This window comes from Tenrec ecaudatus, chromosome 5 (assembly GCF_050624435.1).
Source record: "Tenrec ecaudatus isolate mTenEca1 chromosome 5, mTenEca1.hap1, whole genome shotgun sequence".
Classification (NCBI taxonomy): Eukaryota; Metazoa; Chordata; class Mammalia; order Afrosoricida; family Tenrecidae; genus Tenrec; species Tenrec ecaudatus.
In genome coordinates, this window is record NC_134534.1 from 52186862 (window position 1) to 52202356 (window position 15495).

The window sequence follows — 15495 nt, forward strand, 5'->3', positions numbered from 1 at the left end:
GGAGAATGGGCTGACAGGAACCATTTTGTAGGGAAGGCGCAGGACTGGGCAGTGCTCACTCTGTTGTACTTCCTATGCTGCCAGGAAGTCAGAGCCTACTCCCTACTCGGGAGAACCTAAAAAGTAGAGCTTTTGACAGAAGTGACAAAAGTTCACACCAAAGCCAAGTTCTATTGTTTTCAGAAGATTCCAAGGAACTCTGAGAGCTCCCCTCCACCCAACCCCAGAGCCCAACAAGTTCGTGGAAGAGCTTCAGCTCACTCTTGGGCTTCTCTTTAATCATATCCATAAAGCACGACTGTTGAAGACACAATCACTGAGGACAAAGCAGGTGCATAAGCAAATGTGGTGAAGACAGCTGATGGTGCCCGGCTATCAAAAGATATAGTCTGGGGTCTTAAAAGGCTTGAAGATAAACAAGTGGCCATCTAGCTCAGAAGCAACAAAGCCCACATGGAAGAAGCACACCAGCTTGTATGATCATGAGGTGTCGAAGGGATCAGGTATCAGGCATCATCAGAACAAAAAATCTTATCATAGTGAATGAAGTGGGGAGTGCGGAGTGGAGACCCAAAGCCCATATGTAGGCCACTAGACATCCCCTTACAGAGGGTCGCAAGGAGGAGACGAGCCAGTCAGGGTGCAGTGTAGCAACGATGAAACATACAATTTCCTCTAGCTCTTTAGTGCTTCCCCTCCCCACTCCCACTATCATGATCGCAATTCTACCTTACAAATCTGAAAAATCAGAGGATGTACACTGGTACAGATAGGAAATGGAAACACAGAGCATCCAGGACGAATGATCCCTTCAGGACCAGTGGTGAGATTGGCGATACCTGGAGGGTGGAGGGAAGTGGGGTAGAAAGGGGGAACCGATCACAAGGAACTACATATAACCCCCTCTCTGGGGGATGGACAACAGAAAAGTGGGTGGAGGGAGACATCAGACAGTATTTAAGGCATGGCAAAATATAATAATTTATAAATTATCAAGGGTTCATGAGGTGGGGGAGGAAGGGGAAAATGAGTTGATACCAAGGGCTCAAGTAGAAAGCAAATGTTTGAGAATGATTGGGGCAGGGAATGTGCGGATGTGCTTTATACAATTGATGTATGTATGTGTATGGATTATGATGAGTTGTATGAGCCCCTAATAAAATGTTTTTTAAAAAAAGCAAATGTTTTGAGAATGAAGATGGCAACAAATGTACAAAGGGGGTTGACACGATGGATGGATGTATGGATTATATTAAGCGTTGTCCGAGCCCCCAATAAAATGATTTTTAAAAAATTCTGTCTGTTCTATGGCCTTTCTCCTTTACACTCTCATTAAATTAAGACTCAAACCAAACCATATTCACTGCTATCAAAGTGGATTCTGACTCACAGTGACTACAGGACCGGGTTAGAGTAGGAAATCTCATCTTTCTTGCGAGGAACAGCTAGGGGTTTTGAACAGCTGGCCTGGAGGTTAAGAGGCCAACACATAACCACTAGGCCAAATCTGTTGCTAGGAGTGATCTCAGCAATCAAGAGGTTTTCCTACCTTCAAGCTCACTCTACTGCAATTCACATGCCCCATGCTGGCAGCTGAATTTGTCTAATACAAAGCTTTAATCAGTTCCCTCCCAACTCCAACCTCATCTGATCTATGGAACCGTACAGCCTGCTACATGTAAAGATTTTACTCTGCATTCAAAAAAAATCATTAAAATCCATAAACTAGCCCAAGGTTCTACTTCCAAGATTTATTACCTACACAAAGGAGCCCTGGTAATGCTTTCAGATAAGTGCTGCCCTGCGAATCCCCAGGCAACGGTTCAAATCCCCCAGCCATTCTGCAAGCAAACGAAGAGGCTTTCTGCTCCCGTAAAGATGTACAGCCTCAGAAATCCTATGCAGGTCATTAAGGGTCAGAATCAAATCAATGTCAGTGGGTTTTGTTGGTTTGGGGGTTCCTGTACAAGGAACCGTGCCGTTCCTGTGGGTTAGGCACTGAGCTTCTTTCAGCAGTTCTCAACCTGGGGGTCGCGACCCTCTCATAGGCGCCGCCTATGACCATATTTCGGATTCTCTTAGGAACCCAGATACCGCTCCTCTATTTGTCTCCAGGCGGGTTTGCCCACATTCAGATATGCCCACATAAGGGGACACCACAACATGAGGAACTGAATTAAAGGGTCAAGGCAATGAGGAAGGTTCAGAACCATTGATCTAACTGAAAGGTCATAAGTTCAAGCCCAGTAGCGGGTATTAGAGAGAAAAACAAGGCTGTCTGCTCTCTTAAGAGATTTACAATCTCAGAAACTATAAAGGATCACTATGAGTGAGATTGAATTGCTGACAGTGGGCTTGGCTTTTTGGTTTGGGCATTCCTATATAAAGGTCCCTAGGTAACACAAATGGTTAAGGGCTCAATTACTAATCAAAAGGTTGGGGGTTCAAATCTACCAAGGTTGGGAGTTCAAATCTACCACAATGTACCAGGAAAGTAGGGGTGGGGTGAGATGGTGGGTAGGGTGAGATGAGGGGTGGGTGCTCTGCTTCCGAAAGGTCAGTCTTGAAAGCCCTATGGTGCAATTCTACTCTGCACACACAGGGTCCTCCATAAGTCAGAATGGACTTGATAGTAAATAACAATCTCCTATACAAATGCTTTATGTTCTACCCACACATCATTACTGGTACTTGTCTCTTCCCACTGTGGGAACGGCACTCTGGGCTGTCTTATTTTCCTCTGCTTTCTCGTTCCCTGGCTCTCAAAGGTCCATGGATTACTCCAAATGCACAATTTCAGAAGTGCCACAAACTAACGTCTTCCTCTCAACCTTGCCAAATCCTCCAAGCCTGAATTCCTAGGACATTTTGTACGTTGTTGGGATGCACACAAGTTCAGCAGTTTGAAACCACCAGCAGCAGCTCCTCGGGAGAAAGATGAAGCTTTCTATTCCCATACACATTTACAGTCTCAGAAACCCACAGGGCAGTTCTACCCTACCCTATACCTGTGCATTGACCTGACGGCAGGAAGCTTGATTTTATATGACACTTGACTATATGTTTAAAGACAATGGACCCTTTATAAGTCCTACCTGCCTAACTCGTCTGTGAGAGTTGTAAAGGCAGAAATTACTACCACCTTCATCACTGTATTCCCCAAAGTACCTCCCACAGTCACTCAGTAGGTGCTTAGTAATTGTGCCGGGGAATAAAAGAAATTTCAGGCAGCCATGGGGTAAGCAGCAAAGATACAATCTCTGTGAAGGTAGAAACCTTATCTGGGACATCCTCTATCATGTGAGGAGTCCAACAAAGAAAAAAACCAACTGAACATAAGTACCCATTTTCAAAACTGTGGTCTCAATAGGTCTTAAGTCTAATAGACATTTCAAGGGAAGAACTATATGAAAAATGTTCATGTAGAAGTCCTAAAGAAATGAACTATTCTGCATACTTTTATTTAACAATCTTGAGTAGTTCCCAACAACTTGCAATTATTTGCAATTTTAAACATACTACTTATTTATAAAAACTGAGCATTTCCAGCCATAGCCACGCTCCTAACTTTATAGCTTCAAGACAAATCACACAAATGAATTCTTTTTTTAAAAGCACAATACACTCCGCCTCTGCTTGCAGAATACCCGTAATGAGTCTGGTATAGAGGATTTCTCTGGAAGCAGGAACTCCTGCAGAAACCTGCAGACAACTGTAAAACGGGCAGAGCCGGGAAGGGAGACAAAAGGATTAAAAAGCTAACTTTGGACATTACTCTTTTCCACAAGGATTACCAACAGCACTTGAAAAGCACAACGTCAAATCAAGCTGTGGGAAAACATTTTGCCCTGGGGAAGTAAAATGGCAAAATAGTAACTACTTGCTTTCTTCGGCTGGTGAAGGCGTCTTTTAATTACGGGAGTAAAGGAAGCTCCACTGCAAATCGGTGAAGTGAGGAACTGTCCTCAGACTTGGGCGATAAGGGTTGCAAATGCAACGGACACATTACCAAACGAAACACGAGGGTCCAACTGATTGATGCGGTTCAAGCACTTGTGAAAACTGCAAGGTCACCGGGATCTACCAGGTCACAAAGGTGAAGATGGGGGTTGAGGGGGTGAGGTGGGGGGGAGCTGCAGAATCGGAGAAGCAGCAGGAGCGGGCAAGAACACATCGCACGGTTGGAGTTTCTGTTCGATTGCGGTGAAAGTCGGGACCCGGCCAAAAGTCCACACGTCTGTGCTTTTCCCGGAGGGGTAAGAAAGGGGGGCAGAAAGGCTGCGCGCGGCTTGCGAACCGCGCTGCAGTCACGGAAACACTTCGCTCCGCTCCAGTCTCCTGCGCCCAGGCCTCTGCCAGGGACAACTCGGGGCAAGACCCGTGACCCCACCCCGAGGACCCCCGGTCCCCGGGCCCGAGAAAGCCGCCAGCGCGGTGCGGGCCGGCCCCCGACGCCCCGCGAGCCGACGGCGCCCGGCTCCGGGACCCCGGCGAAGGCTCGCGGCCCGCACCCCCGCCGCCCGTCCCCCTCCCCGCCGCGTCCTTACCGGGCGCGAAGCCGGGGCTCCGGCGGCCAGGGCAGCGGCGCCTCCTCGGGCGGCGGGCGCCCTCACCCTTCGGCGCCCACGATCGCCATCTCGCAGCGGGCGCGGCGGCAGCCACCCAGGCGTCGGCCGCGGCAGCCCAGGCCGCCTGCAGTCACTCGGGTCCCGCACGGCGCGCTCGCCGACACCCGACCCTCCCCCCACCCCCACCCCGGCCGCACGCCACCCGAGGCGACCCCACACCTCCCTCCCTGGGAGCGCGCCGCGTCCCCGCGTCCCCAGCGCCGCGCCCCGAGCGCGCGCTTCCCCGCTGGCCCCGGCCCCGCGCGCGGCGCCTCGGCCACCCAAGCCCTCCAACTCCGGACCCGGAATCCGGCTTCCCGCGAGCATGCGCAGCGAGGGCGCCCAGCGTCGCCTTCAGAAAACTCCGCTCGTCCGGGTCTTCGCCGCGGTCGAGTGGAGGTGGAGGGCCCACCAATGGGAGGCGGGGGGCGGGGCCTGGACCGGCGGGGGCGGGGCCTGGACCGGCGGGGGGCGGGGCCGCCGCCGAGATTTGGGAAGCCGCTGCTCCAAACCGGCCGCCGGGACTGCTGACTTGACTTTCCCGTGCGCAGCCCAACGGAGTCCGTGACCTCATTCCAGGGGCGTTCCTGGCGCACGGGTGTTCTCTTCTCGAGCGCTGGACAGCAAAAGTTCATGAATACGCCCTTGACCGCTCGGACGCTTTGACCCAAAGCCCATTGCAGGCGTAAATCATTGCTTCTAACAGAAAACCGCAGTCGAAGACTTCGGTCCATATTTTATCCAAACGGTGACGCCCTCCCACATCAGCCCCGTGATAAAGCGAATTCTCATCGAGCCAATGCATGTGTTGACATAATAATCCACAGCACAATCCCATAACGGAGCCTAGGATCTTAGTCAGTGGGCAAACGGTCAATGCAAAAAGGTTGGAGACTTGAGTCGGTTAAGAAGCAAGGCCTGGTGCTGTGTTCCCAGAAAATCAACCATCGAGAACGGAGTATAGACAGTTCTACTCCCATACACTTGGGTCACTGCGCGTGTAGGTCCACGCAAGGGCCACTTTTTACCCTTGTTCTCATAGGAACCTGTTTAAAGAAGTCCTGTGGGCTGGTGGGTATCGATCCTCTAACCCACAGCCTGCAAGGAGCCAGTGGTGACCAGATTTCTCACCAGATTGCCAGGCCTCCTACTTCAAAGAGTTTATACAGGCCCGCAGACATGGATTTGTAAAATGTCTGCCCAATTACCTCACCCAGCCTCCACAAATGATCTACATCTGCACTTACAGGAGCCCTGGTGGCGGTGGATTACAAGTGCGCTAACGCAAAGTCAGCAGTTTGAAACCAGCAGCCACTCTGCAGGAGTCAGAGGAGGCTCTCCTCTCCCCAGGATTCACAGGGCCAGTTTCTAGCATGCCGGGTTCGGACATTCTGAGTAAGTATTGGCTCCGTGGTAGTGGATTTGGATTCTGCCTTTTGATGAAGAGATGCTTGCACCTTCTTCTCGGCTCCTTAAATGCTGCCCTTTGACTTCTCACCTGCACTTGATACAAGCCGTATCCACAGTGATCTTTCTGATATAGAAATCTGACTATTCCACACCGCTGCTCAAAATATCCCATGGCCTTTTCAGAGCTTTGAAGGTAAGGATCAATGTGATAGCCAAGGATCCTTTCTGATTGTCAAGGGCTATCTGTCGTGTGACGGCCTCCTTTCGCCAGTTCCGTGGGTGTGCTCACTCCTCCCTGTGCTTCAACACTATTGCCTCAGACCTTGTCTTTCAAATACAAGGCACTTGCCAGAGCTCCTCAGAAGTCCCACGAAAACACTCACCACTCCATCGCCAGAATGTAAACAGGCCTCCTTCCACTGCCTGCTTCCCTCTGCTTCCCCACTTTAAGCTCCTCTTATTTCACATAGCCAGCTTCGTTGACACCCACCCGTAAAACAGCCTTTATCATCAACTATTTCTGTGGTTACAAATGACATGATTATGCATAAATATGTTTTCATAAAGCTATCATCCCTCAATACAAGAACACTTTGCTCAAATAAATGGGCATTCCATGATATCCAGCTTCCCGACACGATTGCTGAAGACAAACGTGTCCGTAAGCAAATGTGGTGAACACAGCTGATGGTGCCTGGCTATCAAAAGATACAGTGTCTGGGGTCTTAAAGGCTTGAAGGTGAACAAGCGGCCAACTAGCTCAGAAGCAAGAAAGCCAACATGGAAGAAGCACATCAGCATATGTGATCACGAGGGGTCTAAGGGACCAGGTATCAAGCACCAAAGAACAAAAAATCATGTCATTATGAATGAGGGGGAGTTCAGGATGGGGACCCAATACCCATCTGTAGATAACTGGACATTCCTTGCAGAGGGGTAGTGGGGAGAAGATGAGTCACTCAGGGTGCAGTGTAGCATCGATGAAACACAGAACTTTGCTATAGCTCTTAAACGCTTCCTCCCCACCCCACCCCCACTATCACGATCCCAATTCTACCTTACAAACCTGGTTAGACTAGAGGATGTACAGTGGTGCAGATAGGAACTGAAAATACAGGGAATCTAGGACAGATGAACCCCTCAGGACCAGTGGTGAGAGTGGTGATACTGGGAGGGAGGAAGGAAGGGAGGGCTGAAAGGGGGAACCGATTACAAGGATCTACATATAACATCCTCCCTAGGGGATGGACAACAGAAAAGTGGGTGTAGGGAGACTTCAGGCAGTGTAAGGTATGATAAAATAATAATTTGTAAATTATCAAGGGTTCATGAGGGAGGGGGGAACATAGAGGGAGGGGGAGAAAGAAAAATGAGGAGCTGATTCCAGGAGCCCAAGCAGAAAGTGTTTTGAGAATGATAAGGGCAACAAATGTATAAGTGTGCTTTACACAATTGACATATGTATATATTGTGATAAGGGTTGTATGAGCGCCAATAAAACTTTAAAAAATAAAAAATGTCTTTCATTAAGTCATAAAAAAACCTTTATCCACATCTTTATTTACTGCCTTGGGTAAAATTCTTAAAAGTAACCAAGGGAACGAACCATCTAAGCCCTTTTGAAACATTGACAAGTTATCTTCCAGAAGTAAAATAGATGTCAGTGACATTGTCTGTCACCCATGGTCACATTCTTTTGCTTCTGTGGATATCTTCCTCCATAAAATAATGGTAAAAGTGATATTTTACACCACATTGGTCAAAGAAATATAATGATGATAGACATTAAATTGTTTTCTTCAACTTAAACATTCATATTTTTCCCTTCTGGTTTGAAAAGAAGGTATAACATTTCCCCCAATTCTCACTGCCATTGAGTTGATGCCTATGAATAGCAACCCTATAGAACAGGGAAGAACTGCCTCTGTGTTTCCAGGACTGTAAGTGCCCGGCCTGCAGAGTGCCTGCTGGCTTTGAACTGCTGACCTTACACTTAACAGCCCAGCATGTAACCCCTATACCACCAGGGCTCCAAACCCATTTTAGGGGCCCCTAAAAGTATAACACCTCAGGTTGCTAACTGCAAAGTCAGCATTTCAAAACCACCAATAGCTCTGAGAAAGAAAGATGAGGCTTTGTACTCCCATCAAGAATTACCGTTCTGGAAACCCACAGGGGGCAGTGCGACCCTGTTCTACAGGGTGTCTATGAGTGGGGATCAACTCGATATCAATGGGCTTGGGTTCTGGCAAAGTACCACAGGAGCACTGGTGGCATGGTGGTTATGTGTTGGACTGCTAAGAGTCAGCAGTTTGAAACTACCAACTGCCCCCCAGAAAAAAGACCCCACTTTGTAGTCCCTCAAAGAGTTGCCGTCTTGGGAACCCACAGAGCCAGTTCTACCCTGCCCTATAGGGTTGTTACGACTTGATAGCAGTGAGCATGATTTATTGGTTTGTTTTTGATAAAAGCCTCACATGCCTGAAGCACTGTAACTATTGGAATGGATAAGTCAGCTGCTGTCCCATAAACTATGATATTTGTCCAACTTAACCTGAGTAGCTGGGCCTCAGCTCAAAAGTGATATAATGCTCTCATTGGTTGTAAGATATGAATAAGCTGCCACCCTTATAATGCTTGCAGCTGTGTGACAGGAAAGCGTAGCACGTAATCAATGAATTATGATATCATCACTTTGATGAATTTCCCCATAGTTCTCTATAACTGTATATAGTTATTCTTTTCTGTACCTGAATCATCACGGGATAGTTTCAGATGAGCAAATATGGTATCTTACTGTTGGGGAAACAGTGGTTAAATACTTGGCTGCTAATCAAAAGGCTGGAAGTTTGAACCCCAGGCACTGTGTGGAAGAAAGATGTGGCGATCTGCGTCTGCAGTCTTGGAAAGCCTTGGAAGCAGCTCTTCTATGCTATATGAGTCCGAACTGACTCAAGAGCTCAAAATCACACAAACTCCTTACAGGTAGAACGCCTGGTCTTTTCCCCATTGAGCTGCTAGTGGCTTCAAACTACTCACTTTGTGGTTAGTAGCTCAATGTGTGACAGCTACACAACCAGTGGTCCAGAGGGTTTTTATTGTTGTTCCGTCGGCCATTTTTCTACTATTCTAATGACAAAAGTGAAAGGGCACTTTATATTAGTGGAAATATTGGTCTTAGATAAAACTACTTCCATGGGATTATAGGGAATACAGGGATGGGGGTGGATGATTGGGGAGGTCAAGAGATCTCGAGTATAAATGGTGAAGATGGAAGGGGGAGGGAGCACTAGAATGGATTGTGATGGCATAACTCATCTTGGAAGCTATTTCACCAGGGGAGGGGGATGTGCTAAAGAATTGATGTGGGGGACAATGCTCCTTGATATGACTGAATGAGTGAACTATTGAGTTATATGATATATAAAATACTTGTCAATAAAACTGTTGGGAAAAAACTACTGGTCTTTTCCAGTTTTATTCTCTTCTGGATTGTTTTTGTTTCCCCCTTCACAAATCATATCCCATTCTAACACTATGTAATTTATCTGAATTTATTTTCTTCCCCACTTGTTTAATAATTTTGCTTTTTCTGTTATATAATTTAGTTCCTTCTAGTGATCTAACATAGTTTCACTAATCAGTCTTTCTCTAAGTCTTCTCCAACCTGTTTGTTAAAGGATCCTTTTCCAACTGCCAAAGTTTTAAACTATGTCCACAAATATGTTGAAACTTTCCTTTAAAAGGTGGGACCCACACACTTAATTCTAGCCTCCATCAAAGTACTATTAGTTCTTATGACATGGCCCAGCTTGATGTTCACTCTCATGAGGAGATCAGAGAAGATATGAGTGCTATAGCAAAGTGTGGCGAAGACACTAGATGGTGCCTGGCTATCAGAAAGAATAGCATCTGGGGCCTTAAAGGTTTGTCTTCAAACAAACAACCATCTAAGTGAGGCATCAACTAAGTTCACATGGAAGAAGCACACCAGCCTGTGTGATCCAAGGATTGTAAATAATATAATACAAACCCAAAGGAGGAAATTTGAAACACTGGTTTTCAGAAGGCTAAGGTTGACAGTTGTGATAGGTAGGTTTATTGTGCCAACCTGGCCAATAGGAACATGTGGGATTAATAAGGTCACAGTTCAATTGGAGGTCAAAGAGATAAATGGCTCAGCAAGCCCTGCCCCTCTCTCTTGCTCTCTGGTAATCAGACCAGCTTCTGGCTGCCAACCCGTGGAGCATGTCGCTAGAGCTTGAGGCTCCTTGGAGACCTGCTTCACCACACTGCTGGTGTGTACATTGCTTGAGCTTGAGGCTGGCAGATCCTGTCATCTTGATTACTTAAATTTGGTATACAATTCAGGCCTGATTCACTAAGCTCTTGAGCTGCTAACTGTTGTTGACCTGCCTGCTGTTTGCGGCCTGTAGGCGGACTCCTCCTGCGTTGCCTGAGGGAAGACTCAGCTGTCTGCTTCCTGGACCTTAGACCCAGCAGCCCTTGTGAGTTGAAGGACTTCCAGTATATTAACTGTTCCATAGAAGTGAGTTGAACTGAGCCCTCTGTATTGTTGTGTGGACTAATTAGCTGTTATATTCCCTTGTGCTCTATCTATCTATCAAATCATAAGTGTCCTGGTTTTGTTTCTCTAGAGAACCATGTCTAACACAGTAGCAGAATCCCACAATCCATTTGCAGGGTCCACACATGGATTTAAGCCTCTGGTGAATCCCCTCTGACCATAGCCAAGAGATGAGAAGAGCCTTGTTATCAGACAGAAGGCACTGTAAAGTTGATTGTGGCAGATGCAGTTAGGTTAAAATGTAGTATATTATCTTTCGATCTCCCTTGTGACCCATTTGAAAGTTGATTCTGTTTAAAGAAAGAAAAAGTGAAGGGTAAATACAGGTGGATTAAGGCTCTGGTATATCCTCTTGGCCATAGACACCACAGGGGTATGAATAGCTTGCTATCGTGCAGATTGCATTGTAGATGCAGTTGGGTTAAGATTTAGCACCTTCTCCTTTGAGCACCCTTTTGACCATTTAAACTTTGTTCTGTTTTTAAAAAAATATTTTCTGCTTTCTGTTTGATTGAGGGTTTTCTCTAGCTTTCTTTGTTATGGTTGTTGGTTTGGGGGGTAAAGCTGTAGAGAGAGCAACTGGGTTAAGGATTTCTTGGAGGTAGTGATTATGAAATTGACTGCAATCCGAAAGGTCAGCAGTTCAAAACAACCAGCCACTCTAAGGGAGAAAGATAGGGCTTTCTACCCACATGAAGAGTTTCCATCTTGAAAACTCACAGGGCAGTTCTACCCTGTCCTATAGAGTCCATGTGAGTCTGCATTGACTGGATGGCAGTGGGTTTGGGGGTTCACTGGGGAGATTGGGGGCAAATGGTGAAGGAATCAGAAGTGCAAGAAAGAAGAAAATGTTCTAGAATTGTGTATTTTCATAATTGCACAAGTGTTCTTTTAAAAAATATATTTTAATTGCACAACGCTTCTTAATATGATTGAACTATTGAATTGTATGATCAGTGAACTATATGGCAATGACTCTTTTTTCAAAAGTTGGGGGAAGAGAAAACGAGAATGAGACCTTACCTAGTTGGGAATAAAAAGACGAAATTCAGGGAAGGGAAAAACAGAGGTGGAGCCCAATTCCGGTCCAGGATGAATGCACTGCAATTGGTGATTTGCTTCAGTGGCTACACCATGAAGAAAGTGATCACGTCACTTCTGAGACTAGGGCGCAAACCTGAATTGTAGCTCCTCCCTATTCTCAGATCACTCACTGGGAGAAGGCAGCTACCAAGTCGTGAGAACACATCAAAATAGCCCCACGAAGAAGCCTGTGCGGCAAGGAACTGAGATGCGCTGCCAACAACCAGCAAGCACTCTCAGGCCTCCCACCAGTTTCCATGGGCGTGTGACTTCTTGGAAGCAGACCCCCGAGTCCCAGCCAAGCCTCCCGATGACTCCCATCCTAACTTAACTGTAACATCATCGCAGCCCCGGAACAGGCCCACCCATCTATGCCACTCTCACATTCCCACCATATAGAGACTGTGAGGGAAAACATAGTTGTTGTTTCAAACCATTGTATTTGTGATGTAGCAATGATACACTAAGCCCCGTGGCTCTCACGCAATAATAATTTTGCATTTGGAGGACAGTTGGCATTGCTGAGACATTTGAGGGGCATCATTCAGGAGTGCCAGTGTCATGTACTGAGTAGAGGCTGAGGGTGCTGCTAAGTATCTTACAGTGCATGGGACACTCCATTCCTTCCCCACCTTCAGAAACAGAGTCATCCAGTATAAACTGGCAAGAATGCTGAGGTCCGGGGGCGGGGGCAGAGAGGGGGGGATAAAAAATACCATGCCCTTACACAGCATTCTGATCCCCTCTCTCACTGTAAACATTTCCTCTTCAGCTTGTATTTGTAAAAGAGGAGAGGGTGTTCCTCTCTTGTCCATTGCTTAAATTTGGGTGCTTCTTCACCTGGATTTTTGAATATTGGCTTTATCTGCTAAAACCTCGATAATATTCTTATTTGTTCTACTAGTGTTTTTCAATTTCTTAGCAACTCCCTGGTATACAAGTATGTCTCTACAGAGAAAATTTTCATCCTCATTAAATAGATATGGTGAGAAAGAATGCTATTGTCTTGTTATTGGTCCCCAGGGAAAACATTCCGTGTTTACCATTAACTGTTTACCTCCTCAGCACTTATCATCCATCTCATTATCACATATGACAATTGTAAAAAAAAAAAAAATCTACCGACTACTTTGCAAGCTAATGGGAGTTTCTTCCCAAAGCCCAGCTCCCTGCGCACAGAGCCACCGAAGCATTTCCCACTGAGAGCTGAAGCAGCTTGCTCTGCAGGCTCCTCTTACCAGGTCCCTCTGCAGGAGCCAGTGCTACAGCACTCCAGAGAAAAGAGGTGACTGAGGGGGGTTTGATGGAGCCCTTCCAAGAGGGGCCAGTGGCTAAAGGGGCCCAGGAGGAGGAAGTATGCGGAGGTACTGCTGTTGCTCCCCTCTAGTCAGTCACCTTCGAGAGACCAAGTCCTATAGTGTGGAGGGTCCTGGTGGGTAAGCTAGGGCCTGAGGACCGCAGCAGAAGCTGGCCGCCCCCTCTTTCTCTGCAGCCCAGGCTACTGAGCTCCTCTTTCAAGCAGCTAGTAGGGCTACAGGCTTGGATTTCAAGTCCTCCAAGACCAGCCAGAGCGCTGCTCATTTCTGTGGCTTCCTCACTGTCCTGCAGCAGGCAGCTGTTGGGGATGGAAGTGGGAAGGGCACAAGCAGCAACTTCTACCAAAGGTCTTGGCCACTAGCCCCACTGGTTGCTCAAGCTCCAGTACCACCAACTGTGCCTTTCGCCCAGTGGCTGTGGCCCCTGCCCACCTGAGCAACCTGGGGATCTGAGAGCTCTGTGCTGCCTCTACATCCCGCTCCTTCTTGTATGTCACCAATTTTAACAACCTGATCTTTGGAATCTAACTATGTCAATAGGTGAGTGGGTATAGTTTTATATGTAGGTTTCTTGAATATAGCCTTCTTTCCCTGGTTTGATATACTGAATTAACGTGATTTTCAAATGTTGAACCAACCTTGCATTCCTATGCTACAGCATATGTGGCCATGGTATATGATCCTTTTTTATATATTGTTTAGTTCTATTTACTAATTTGAAATTTTGATTTTAAGGAATCTAATGATGAGGGCTATTGATCTGAAGGTTTCTTTGGTTCTAATATCTTTGTCAAGTTGTGTTTGGAGCTGTTCCTTATCTATTTCCTGAAGTAATTTGCATAATTTTGCTGTTATAAAATGAACTGTGTCTCCCAAACTATATGACAACTTGGCTGGGCCATGGTTCTCAGTGGTTTGGCAGTTATGTAATGAGGCAATTTGTCAGATGTGTAGTGATGTAATAATTTTCCATCACAAGATAGATCAATCGGCTCTAAAGAGATTAGGGTGGAATGGGACGCATTTAATCAGATCCCATGCAATGGGAGTTAACTTCCAAAAGAAAAAAGGAGAACAAACAGAGAAGAGAGCTCTCCGGTCACTAAGAAAAGAACTGGAAGTGGAGTACATCGTTTGCTAGAGTCCCTGTGCTGAGAATCTCCTAGACTCACCGCAGTGTTGCTAACAAGGAGCGCTGCCGGGGGCCAGCAGAGAGAAAGCCTGCCCTTGGAGCAGACGCCCTACATTTGAATGTCTAGCCCTTGTTTTCAAAGCCACCTCCTTGCGGTATTTCTGTGATAGCAACACTAGGAAACTAAGACAATAGCTATTACTTATTTCCTAAGTGTTTAAAAGTTTTCACCTGTGAAAGTATCTCTCTAGACCTGGAGTTTTCTTGGTGGGAAGGTTAAATTATGGCTTTGTTAGGTTTCTGAGATGGTTTACCTCCGTTCTTGTTTCTCAACGCTGCAAGAATTCACACAGCAGAAGTACTTGGGAAAGGCATTCATATAGTCTCAGAAAGTACACAGTGTCCCTGGAAAGTGTGCAAGGCCGCACGGTAGGGGCCAGGGGAAACTTCACAACTGAACATGGCCACTCCAGTCCACTCTGGGGAGTGTAGAAAAGACGTCAAATGAATACCGGAAAAGGAGCTGAAAACCAAGCCTGCGGAACCAAGAGCAGGAAGTCCCAAAACGAGTGGCCCTGAACAGGCAGAAAGATGTGTATGCACCAGCAAGAGGGAGAAATCTTACCCTCTGACCTGCAAGAGAACGCTGGAACAAGAGGGTGGTTGGGGGGCTTGCCCTCAGTCTGATATTCACCCCCTCCTATCCCCATTGACTGGGGAGGCGTGGTTGAGGGTTAATGGCTGACCTTAGTGGCTGAGTTTAAGCTCACTTGTGTGATGTCACATCTCTGGTACCTAGGTGTGGGTGTGCTCAAGTTGGCTTCCACCTAGGCCTAGATGGCCTGGGTCTGCCCGTGCCCAGTTTGGATTCCCCTGGCTGTTGAATTAGTGCCCCTGATTCCTTTCCAAGCCCTTTATTGTGGCCGTGCCAGCTGATTTTTTGTTAGCATGGGCATTCGGTGGGGACAATCTCCTTTATCCCTAATCTAGCTACCTTTCAGCTTGAAACTCTTTGTTGATTATAAGGTGATTAAAATTTTCTTGTATTAGTTTTGGTAACTTGTGTCTTAAAACTTTTATCTATTTCCTTTAAGTTTTTTTTGTGTGTGTGATAATTATTTTTGTCCTGTCAATTTTTTTGTTATAAAGTTGTCTATATCTTTAATGCCCTGTAATACCCTATAGTATCGCTAGACCTCTAGTGAAGTCTCCCTTTTCTTTCCTAATATGACTACTTTATAAAATTGGACTGTTAGTATTATGTGGGTTTCTAAATCCAGCTAGAAAGATACAATGGTTTTATTGGTTATCTTTAAAAAAGAGGCTTTGGTTTCATTGATTTTTTAATACTGTTTGTCC

At 46.4% G+C, this 15495-nt stretch overlaps 1 protein-coding gene across 4 annotated transcripts in view; it reads right to left on the reverse strand.

Annotated features, from left to right (window-relative positions):
- WWP1 (WW domain containing E3 ubiquitin protein ligase 1) overlaps nucleotides 1-5005 on the reverse strand; it is an 88736-nt gene extending 83731 nt beyond the window's left edge. For 3 of the 4 annotated variants that reach the window (XM_075549517.1, XM_075549519.1, XM_075549515.1), the window contains exon 1: nucleotides 4548-4730. The gene's annotated coding sequence lies outside the window, so the exon portion shown is untranslated. Of the gene's footprint in view, nucleotides 1-4547; nucleotides 4731-4909 lie in introns of those variants that run through there. The other variant, XM_075549516.1, reaches the window with a different exon arrangement.
- Nucleotides 5006-15495: the final 10490 nt, after the last annotated feature.